Here is a 12,009-nt window from a genome sequence, read left to right on the forward strand (position 1 = left end):
TATTACAATAGGGTGTTTGGGTAGTTTAAATCAACAAAATTTTTTTGGCAGTGTAGATTCATAAATTCCTGCTAAATTTCCTAAAATGCATGACTGCTGAACATAATCTTAGCAGCTGTTTAAGATTTGTCTGTTTCTAGAGACTGTATTTCTGACAGTCTTCATGTTGAGCTTCAGGGATAATTTTGTGTTAGACCTCCTTTTCACTAAATAAACCCACTGGGTCAGATGGTTTAGGTTCAGTATCCATATTTGATGTCCTTGGAAAGACCTGCTGTCATGGAGAGAAACAGCGTTGCCTCCTCCTGTTTCCACAGATCAATAGAAATTCTAAATGAAAAACAGTATCTAATGTTCTTCCATAAGCGCTTGCTATCTTATTTGGCTTGGGGGGGGGGGGGGAAAGAAGATTTGAATTTTCTTTATGTGCTAATTACATATTGCTTTTAGTTTGTTCACTTTGCAAGAGAAATGCATCTTATGCAGATATGTCTATCAAGAGGCTGAGGGCAGTTAAACCTTCTTTCTCAATCTCATTTTTCCAAGGCAGGATTTCTTTTTTTGCTTCCTTCTAATAACCCACACAGAATAACATGAATTTCTGTAAATTACTAGATGGGGGTTTTTTCCTGTTTGGATCTATTAAATTTAATTCTGTTACAAATTGTTTTGGAGTTGCTTATATTTAATTTGTCTTATAAATTGAAATTGCTTTTTACTTTGTAGCAAAAGCACACTTTATTGTATATAGCCCTCATAACTTTCCTCTTTGGGGCAACCTTACAATTTTCTAAAAATAATTTCCCTGCAGTTAAAAATATTTCACTGAGATTTTCCCTCTGATCTTGAAGCATGTACATTTTAAAATAAAAGAATACATGAAATAAATTTGCAATTTACCTTATACTTCCTGTATGATATACCACACAGTGATTTTTCCACTGCATAGAAATAAACCTATAAGTATTAAGTCTGATTTTTCTCCTAAGGTAAATCAAAATGCTCCATATTTAGGACTGGAATGATTCTATTTTTTCTCTATAAGCCTTCTCTCCAATTCCCGAATCAACATTACATATATATTAGGGCTTTACCAGATGCCAAAAGGGAAGAAGAGAGAGAGAGAGAGAGAGAGAGAGAGAGAGACACAGAGTGTGTGTGTGTGTGTGTGTTTGTGTGTAGCTGGTGAGTAATGATTAATGATGATCATCATGATTACAGTCCTTGGTATTCTGGGGTTTCTCACCTCCCTCTCAGATCTAGAATAGATAATAAATGCAGTACACAGCTGCACACTGCAATTTAGATGTCTTCTGCCTGCAGATCTGTGATCTGATTATCAAAGGCACTTGTCTCTAAGTCCTGCAGACTTCTGTGTGAAATCTAGGTGCTCAGAAAATATTTCACGTCACGTTTCTGTTTCTATGTTTTTCCCACACTGGACATTTACACTACTATTTGTTTATAATTAAGAATCATTCTAGATTATCAGTTGATTAAACAAATTATATAGGGCAGGATTGAATAGATCTGCTAAAATTGTCTGCAGTAAGAAGCTGTTACAGATAGGCAAAAGAGCTCTGAGTGCTGTGATGACTGAAAATATCAGGTGAAAAAAGTGAGTTCAGACTCCTTCAGGTAAATGAGAGAATAAAACCTATCTCCCGTGCTTATTAAAACATCATCCAGTAGATAAAAAATGAATGCGATTTCCTTCTCCACAGCAATTTTGAGTTATTTCCTAAATAGAAAGTTCTGTAAAAACTCTTTATTGAGTTCAATTATTTACCAGATGTCATGTGAAAACAGTTCCAGGATAACAGAAGAGAATTTTTTTTTTTTCCCAAAAAAATTTCCTATTACTGAAAATTCATTCAGATCTGAGTTTCAGCGATCTGACAGCTCAGTGCCTGCCATACCTTGTATAGGCAAAATAATGGTCATCTGAGGACAGATTGCTCTCCACTAAAAAGACTTCTGCAGAAATGGATTGAAGTAACCAACTTACCTAGTCTCTCTTCTCCAGTAGTTCAAAGCATTTTAGTCTTTGTCTATATGAACAGACCATACAGGTATATATATAGAAACAAAAGGCAAAGTAAGGTTTTTGAGTCTTTTTTAGCACTTTAGTTTTAAAGATAATGACTTGTTCTCTTCTGATACCTGTTTTCATCTTGTGCCACCAATTTATTTTGGCAGTAGCAGATATAAGGAAATTTGCAAGCTGACTTTCCAACAGGTGAGATTTGGAGATATGTTGTCTGGATATTTTCTACACAAAATGTATTATTTTGTATATACTTGCCCTGTGGCCCTGGAACAGCGCGCAGGTAACCCTGCCTTCCACAAAGCTTCCCCACACTCAGCAAAGCCCAGAAGCCCAGGTCTCGGAAGCCACTTAGACCCCAAAGACTGCCACCAGCTACTGGTGCGAACAGAGGGCAGATTCTGCTGTCTGCCTTAGCTGCCTTCTAATGCAGAGGGAAAAGCCTTAGTATTTAGAACTTTACTGATTAAAACTTAACAAATGATGAACTTCCTTGCCAGTCTGTAACAGCAGGTCCAGAAGATCAGCAACATCATCTTCAGTAAGAGCTTGGTGTGAGAATGAAACCCCTCTGGGAAGGTGTTCATTAACTATATGCACATCATTATCTTGATTCAGCAAAGTCTATCACTGGCTACCGCAAGGTACATTGCTTATGCTCATAGGTAACTGCAGTGTGCCTGTTATTACAACTGATAAATCTGCTGTTTCACCACTAATATTGATATGAAGAAAGATAAGTCACTTTGAACACTTTTAAATATTCCAGCTTACATTAAAATAGAATGAAATAAGGGAAAGGCTTTAATATCAAAAGCATTCTTCTTCATCTTGCATCACTCAAATACCCTCATTTCTTTGGAAAAAACTAAATTAATTTTAAAAAATAGTATATCTCAGTGTTACACCGTTTTGGAGATTCCAATAAAAATTAATGTGGCATATCAAAATAAATAAAAATGTGGACCCTTAATTCACATTTCTTCAAATTTTCTATAGGACACCATAGAGCTGTTGTACAGTATACCAATTTCTGAATTTCTATATAGTTTCATTGGACCAGGTTGCCCAAAACCCCATCCAACCTGGCTCTGAACACCTCCAGGCATGAAGCATTCACAACTTCTCTGGGCAACCTGTTCCAGTGCCTCACCACCCTCACAGTAAAGAATTTCTTCCTGATATCTCATCTAAATCTACCCTCCTTCAGTTTAAAGCCATTACCCCTTGTCCTGTCACTACACTCCCTGATCAACAGTCCCTCTCCAGCTTTCCTGTAGGCCCCTTCAGATACTGGAAGGCTGCTGTAAGGTCTCCCTGGAGCCTTCTCTTCTCCAGGCTGAACAATCCCAACTCTCTCAGCCTGTCCTCATAGGAGAGGTGCTCCAGCCCTCTGATCAGCTTTGTGGCTTCCTCTGGACTCGCTCCAACAGCTCCATGTCTCTCCTGTACTGGGGCCCCCAGAGCTGGACGCAGTACTCCAGGTGGGGTCTCACAAGAGCGGAGTAGAGGGGCAGGATCACCTCCCTCGACCTGCTGGTCAGGCCTCTTTTGATGCAGCCCAGGACACGGTTGGCTTTCTGGGCTGCAAGCGCACACTGCCAGCTCATTTTGAGCTTCTCATTAACCAGCACCCCCAGGTTTTTCTCCTCAGGGCTGCTTTCAGTCCATTCTCTGCCCAGCCTGTAGTTGTGCTTGGGATTGCCTTGACCCCCGTGCAGGACCTTGCACTTGGCCTTGTTGAACTTCACGCAGTTTGCACAGGCCCATGTCTCCAGCCTATCAAGGTCCCTCTGGATGGGACCTTCACCTTTTATTTTATATGTAAGATCCAATTTGCCACATAAGTTACAACCTTTCAAGGGATCACAGGCCCTTGGATTTAGTACTTGATAGTCCTTTCTGAGGCTCCTATAGCGGCCACATGTTCTATCTTCAGATTTTGAAAGAAATGTTCTGACTTTGACAACAGACTGAGCTGGCTGCTTGGATTAACAGAAATAGAGTGTCTTGTAATAGTTTAAATGAAATATAGTCTGCTCATTCATTCGTAGAGAGAAAAGTTCCAGAGAAAGAAGGATCATTAATTTTTAGAAGATTAAAAATTCATTAAATTGATGCTTTTATTGTGATATGTGAACATGTTCTTTGACTAAAATGGAAAATAATGAGAGAACAATATGTAATTTTCAAGGAGGAAGTCATAAGAATAAAAGCCTGCATTTGTAGCAAGCTATATTAAACAGAATGATCCTATGGGCTGTGGGAACACAGGTGAAAAGGATAGGTAAAATACCAGTACACAGAGAGAAAAAACAAGTTTCAGGTTTCCTTGTAGCTATTATTTCACCTTACATAGTAAGAGAAAAGATTTATGAACGTTGGAGCTTTCCTTGGAGTGATTGTAACTTTTAAATACAATTTGCAGCTTTCCTTCTTTCTTTTATCCGCAAAAGCGGTAATAACCTTAGGAATTTATTCGTGCTTTTAGACATTTATATTATTTCAAATCATATCCCTTCCACCTAGTGTATCTCATGGGAATGTTGAGTGTTACATCTGTACACTACTGTGAAATAAGATGACACATTTACTCATCTACAGTAGGAAAGTAACTCTACTCTGAACAGATGAAACTTAGAATTGCAAAATATACATCCACGATAAAAAGAAAAAAATTATGCTAAGTTATCTGCACATCCATGGAAAACAATAAATCCTTCAGAGATGCTCTAGGTACTGTAGGAATTCTAAGGATAATAGTTCCCTTAGAAACAGTACTGGAGAATGGTAAATGCAACTAACAAATTAATAAGGGGGGGGGGGGAGAAAAATAAGATGATAGAGTTTTAATCTAATATTTACAGAGAAAATCCAACAAAGTTAAAGCCAGAAGACCTTATTCTCTCCACAGTGTCTTCAGTGTGATATTTGTTCTGTGTAACAATCAATTATTAAAGGCATAAGCTATGAATAAATTTCCTGTTATGAACATATGGGCCTGACTTACCAGTCTATTGTATCATTATTCTCTGCTATAATTCCACCCCTTTCAGTGGAGTCACATTGATGTACGAGTGGTATCACAGCAGTATATCACTAAGCCTAGCCATTCTCCTAAATTAAAACATGGTGAATTATTTCTTCCTCCCCAAAACATACTAAATGTTGAATGACCATTAATTATTTTATTTTTTTTGATCAACTACTTGCATAGATGGGGGAGGGGAGAGGAATCTGAGTGGGGCAGGTATTAGTATTTTTTATTGCCATCACAGAACAGTTGAGGTTGGAAGGTACATCTGGAAGGCATCTGGTCCAACTCCCCCTCCTCACGCAGGTTCACCTAGAGCTGGTTGTCCAGATCTATGTCCGGACAGCATTTGAGTATCTCAGGGATGGCGATTCCACAACCTCTCTGGACATCCTGTTCTAGGTCACACTGAAAGATATTACAAATATCACACTGAATATGTGGCAACCTGTAACTTTGGGTATCTCTGATGTTTCTGATTGAGTTTTGGTTGTAAGAAGAAAATAGTTTGAAAAAAATAATATCAAAGTGACCGGTAAGGAGTTTAATTCACCTGAAATTCACCATTTGCAATTCATTAGCCATAAACTTCCTCAATTTTAATTTTCCAGTGAGAAAGCACGGATGAAACGGATAGATAAAGATCCTATTGAATCAGAACCTTCCCATTTCCATTCAGATATTTTATGGGTTTGTTTTCCCAGACTGAAAGGATTCTCATAGCAGTCAGAACAGTGCATGAGATGATGTGAAATAGAAAATAACATTCTTTTTTTTTCTCATCAACTCTTTGCTTTACTCTTAAATTTCCAAAAAGACAACTAATCAGATATCATTGTTGTTAAAGGAAAAGAAGGGGATTTCTACTGAAAATTTGAAAATGAATTGTGATTTCTGTAAGAATTACCATTCCTTAATATTTCAAAATATCTTTCATCATTTAAAAAAATATTCAAAATAGGAAAAGCCTTTGAAGTGTACAGTCCCTTCTTTATGTCTATACCAGTATTCCCACTTTTCTGGCTACTTGAATGAATCTGATCTTTATGTTCTTATTTCCTGAATAATGTACTAATATTATGAAGAACAGTAATAAGCATTTTTAGTTCCTGGAATAGGAAAGGACAGACTGGGAACTCTTCACAGCTTTGGAGCTAAAATATTGCTGAATTTAGCAAGAGGTGTGAGACAGCAGCAGATGCCTTTCTACAGAAGAAGGATCTTTTCACCGTTGGGAGGGATGGGAACTCAGTTGACCCTTTCTTCTCACTTCTGAGCTTTATGGAGGCTGAGGAATCCCCCTGTTCATGGCATGTGGCTGCCACAGTTCTGACACTGCTCAGGGTTTTGACTCCCAGTAGCTTAACAGGATGTTCCTGAGGTCAGGACATACTGGTGGCTCGAGCTCTCAATTAGTTTCTGCCTTTCTCAAAGGTAAAAACTTTATTTTCTGGGTAGGAGAATTATCCTGCTTATTCTGGGCTGAATGGGTGCCAGTGAGCCTCCTGTCAGAGTGCAGCACAAGAGGGCTGTCTGACAAGGCTGGGGAGGGGAGCGGCAGGGCCATGGGACAGGATGGTGCAGGGAACTCACCGTATGGGCCCTGAGTGACCAGAAGAGGCAGGCCAGTGCCAAGAGGCTATGGTCACCCTGCCAATCAGTCAAGGTGAGGCAGATCCAAGATCAGGCTAAAAAGGCAAAGCCAGCAGATCAGACTCAGGGAGGTGTGACACCAGGGCCAGCACAGTTGCAACACAGCTCAGGCAGGGACCAAGGGCAAGAGCTGAAACTTCACAGCAGCCACCAAGAGAAGAGAGGAAGCCTCTGCTGAGGATTTTTCCCACTTTTCCTCAAAGGAGTCCATTGCCAGGAGAGCGTTCTCAAACACACCTCTCCTGCCAGAGGGCTGCCTTGAGCACAGAGAGACACCACTGCCCAGAGGGGAAGGAGAACGTGCTCTGGGACCTGGCCTCCCAAGCAGAGATGTTAGTGGTGGTATCTTATGTCTCCGACATCTTTGAGTTCCTACTGAACTCAGAAGTTCAGGGAGAGCTGACTTCGGCTGTCATTGAAAAATATTTCCAGTGAGCTCATCAGGAGGTGTGAGAGGCAGGGCCTTCTAAGCGTCTAAGCAGATCAGGGTTTGATCCTGGGACTGTCTGCAGAAACAAAGCCTTTTCTCCAAAATGGTAATGTCCAGAAGAAAAATGTGATAATTTTTGCTGTTTTGAGCACTAAATGAAGATCTGTACATAAATTTTTGTGTGCACATTCTCTCACACAAGCGCTCAGAGCACTTTTATGAAGGGTTCAACCATTTTGGATTTGTCTCTCTATAAGAAAAAAGGTTTGCATTTTAAAGGTTACTTTAAAAATTACAAAGGAAAACAGTGTAGATAATTTCTGAAGTTCATGGTTATTCTTAAAATATAGGAAAGTTTTATAATTTTAGATTTAAGACTTTTCTGTTGAGAGAAAAAGCCTTGGACACTAAAAAATAAAGTAAAAAGATTTTTTCTTCCTTCTTTACTGAATTGAAGTTTTGAAGGTTTTTGCTGAAATAAGACCTGAACACACTGAAATTCTGAACATACACTATTAACAAAATAATCTTCAGAAAATCTTTAGTTTCCACAGCTTGAGGATGGGGATGAGGGTGGTTTGTAGAATGGCCCTCTTTAATTAAAGTTTCCTCTCCCAATCCAGTAGCTTTTTGACTTTTTTTTTTCCTTCCAGAGTATAAATTCATTACTCTTCCCCAGCAGGATTTTTATTTTTTTTTAATTGTTGTCTAGTTGTCTAGTTGTTATTTGGCTTCAAAACCTCAGCTGGATATTTCAATGACTCCAGAAACAATATGTATCACAGATAAATATAACAAACTACACATACTGAAAGATTTCCTCTCTGGTTTTTAGCCCTTTAAATATTTGTAACAGTACATATTAATAATGTAGTCTTTTACAAAAACACACAAACATACAAACGCACTCACACACATTTTTTTTCCTTGTTTATTTAGGGATTATATTTGGTGTATGGAAAAAAAATAAAAAGAAAACCAGCCATACAATCCTCTGAAATAACCAGAACATTAGTTAACTAATGTTTTAAATTTTCTAGCAGGAAATTATAAAGTGAACCTCTGATGCTACATAGAATCAATTTAACATAATTAGATTAGCTGACAACTGAAAAACGCATGTAAACCCCAGAATACCAATAATTTTAAGACTCAAGCTATAGAAATACATATTCCTCAGATGCACATTCCTAATCAATTAAGAAAAATATTTCTCTCTTCCAAACCTTTAAAATATTATCACCACCCTCCTTTCTCTCCCTTAGTAAACATATGAAGAACAGCAAGTTCTGTGAAGTTAATAGGTACTGCCAAAGAATAAATTGCGTTCTTCATTCCTTACTATCACTTTTAGACCACTCTATGTATTGTGGCCTACATACTCTTTAAATCTATCTAAGAGTAGCTTGTATTTCTGACTGCATACCAACCCAGTGGAGTAATATATCCATATATTTATCTCCTATGCACAACGTTCTTTCAGTCACCCAGACCTTGTGCTCAAACTCCTCATGGATGTGTATGCTGCCTCCCTAGAGGTGGCTGTAAATTGTATGTGAGTGAAGCTGCCAAGTTAAGAGAGTTTTGTTTAATTTACTATCACGATGAGCCAAAGGCAAGGAAAGCATTTGTGCGGGGTCCAGATTCTGTAGTCATCTCATACGAGCCTCTCCAGTGTACTCAGCAGAGAGGAAAGTGTCTTATTTCAGTGAGAAAGACAGACACACAGGCTCTGTGCTGCCAGTTCCTTGGCCATGACTGTATTATAATGGAAAACTTACTCTCATCTAACAGCTCATCTTAGTCAGCCACAAGGGAATTTTCAACAAATGAACTCCAGAAAAACTAGAAAGTCTGCACTGAACTTAATACAAATACAATGTGTATTTTTTTTTTTCTTTTCAGGACCTGAACTATGTTGAGAAGAACTGAAAAAGGCTGAGAAGAGATGTACTATTTGACAGAGGTGCCAGAGTCCCACACCCTCTGACCAGGTTTTTCAGATGTTCCGCACCTTGGGGGTTTAAGGTTTAATACGAAATTTACATACTTGAAGTTATTTGACATTGCATGGGATTTAGCAGAGTGATACAGCAATCGCGATACAAGTACAGCACATATATCACAATACAAATGCAGCAGTCAGAGCACAACAATTGCAGCAGTTGACTCACAATACAAACGTGATTCTTATTACCAGCTTTTGTGATATGTTCACTGTCACAAGGCCAGGCATCCCCAGTAGCCAGGAAGGAATACATGGGTTGAAATCAGCTCCTGACTGATGCCTGGAGTTCTTCCTGTTTAGGTTTTTTGGGGTTTTATACCCTGTCCTGGGCTGAGACATGATATACTCCCCAGTGCTGCTCTCGATAAATCAGGAAGATATATCATTGCTTTTTTTTTTTTTCTTAACTCAGGGATGTGTTAGGCAGTACCCAAATCCAGTGGCCTTTGGAGCGCAGATGACTCCTCCTCCTGCAGCGATCTCTAGGGCCTGGGTTCCTCCCAGCCTGGCCCAGCCAATGGCAGCAGCTGCTGCAGCAGTCTCTGGTGCCTCCAGTAGCAAGGATGTGTGCCTGTTCCCTGTAGGCAGCTCACCCTATGCTCAACATATATATATATACACATTTACATTACTACTGACCACACACATCAACATGAATAGACAGACATACTCTGCACATACATGAACAGAAACAGCACCAATGGCCTCATCCTGTTCCCCACTCCGGCTGATTCAGAAGAAGTGGGAATGTATACACCCATAGGTATAACATGGTTCCCCTGGCAGTTGGGCTCAGACACAGGGTCTCTCTAGGAGCTCCCTGGCCCCTCACCCTCCTCAGCTGCTGGGACCTGGCTTATGACCCCCCCCAGCCATAGTCCAACTCCAGCTGTTGGTGCAGACTCACTTCACTCAGATGCACACACAAGCAGGTCTCGTCCCTTGGGACCTCCAGGAACTATGGTCTCCCCAGCAGCTCTCCAGGAGTCCCTTGGTCCCCAATAGCCAACTTCCCCCTGACCTTGCCCTTAGAGACATACCTGACTCTCAGGACAATTCACTGACTCACTGGCTAGTCCAGCTTGATCTAGTGGTCACACACTCACTTGCACAACCACACTTGCTCCAGGTGCTGCACCATGGACACATGGACCTCTGGCACCATGTCCGACTCTGGTGGCTGGCACTTGGTGTCCTTCATTCTGGTCTCTCCAACCCCTGGCACCCAGGCACACCTGCCCTCTGGTCCACTATCCCAGCCCTGCTCCTGACACCAGACCCTCACTCACTCCAGTTGCTGTCACCACAGATACATGGTTTCTCTGACCCATGGTCTGATGCCAGTTGCTGACACTCAGACCTCCATACACAAAAATGCACACAAAATGGAAAGCCCCATGCCTAGCAGAAGATTTGGACACAGAGTTTCATAAGAAGACAAGACACACTGACATGATCAGGTCTAGATAAGCATAATGATCTTCCCCTGCTTACTAGCAACGGGTCCTTTTTATGCCCTTTTCCCTCCGTTTTCCCATGCTTGTTCCTTCCCAAATCACCTAGACCCATCCCTTTCCCCACCCCTAAGCATCGCATAATAAGTCTTGTGCAAACCTAAAATGTTCATCCCCACATCCCTTCATAATGTGTCCATTCCCCTGCAGAGCAACCTTCTTCAGTCTGAGACGTGCTCCAGTGTGGACTCATGGTTTCACAGCTGGACACTGTGGCTGAGGCTCTGCTGGGGCAGCCCTGGGTGTCCCTTCCTATGCATCTGTAATTCGGTTTTCCCCGTTCCTGCCATTGTGCCCTTGTGCTCCTCTGGGCTTCTGTAGATGGTCCTTAGATGGATTGATGGCACCTGGGATGGGCCTGGCAGTAGCTGGGCAGGGTATTACTTGGTCCTCTCCTTGAAACGTCCCTGAGTAAGTTTTCAGTCCCTTCACAAGAAAAACACTATTAGATTATTTTCTTTTAAGTATCAAAATATCATATTTCCCCTTAAAGTAATTCCTGCGAAAGGCTGAATGTTTTCTCTGTTGCTCTCTCTTTTTTTCTCCTGCAAAAATGAACAAGAAAATTTCAGCACAACTAATTAAGTTTTGATAAGGATAGAAGCAGCTGAAAACAATGCAGAGACAAGCCACTGCAATAACAGACTGTTTTAAGCCTTCCTTTCTACTACTTTTGGATGTCAACATTTAAACTATTAAAAACAATGTATGATCTTAAGTAAAAAAAATTCAGATATTGTGATCACAGACAGCTGTAGAAAATCACCTGTAGATGGAAGACTGCCTAAACAATACAAAATATCTGGATATGTTTGCACAGCTGGTTTTTTTCAGTGTATTCATCTGCAGCACTGTACTGTAGCTAGCTAGCCCCAATTGACAAAAATGAACTGTCATCTTCTTTAAGCCCACAGATGATAAGTTAAAAACACAACTTATATTGTTTTAACGTCTCTTGATTTGGTCATCTGATATTTGCCGATAGCTAACATTTGCAAACCGACCTGCTAAAGGAACAAAAGTGGGTCACATGTTCTTTGTCTAATTCCCATTTTCACTAAGCTAAGTAGACCATGATGATTTTGAAAGTAGACTTCCACCGGAATCTTTGATACTTTTGGTTCATTTACATTTGAAACATACTTGGAAAGAAAGAGCTTTATGTCCACTGTCCAAATGGGAAGATACAGTAAACAAATTTTATTTCCTATATCACTTACAGTCTCTTTTAGTCAGCAGATTAACACCTATTACTAGAAATCATTATAAATTTAGCTATGAGAATCAGGTAGGCAAATAGAATTTAGGAGCTGCTGAGGTAAC

The sequence above is a fragment of the Grus americana genome, chromosome 1, assembly GCF_028858705.1.
Source record: "Grus americana isolate bGruAme1 chromosome 1, bGruAme1.mat, whole genome shotgun sequence".
Classification (NCBI taxonomy): domain Eukaryota; kingdom Metazoa; phylum Chordata; class Aves; order Gruiformes; family Gruidae; genus Grus; species Grus americana.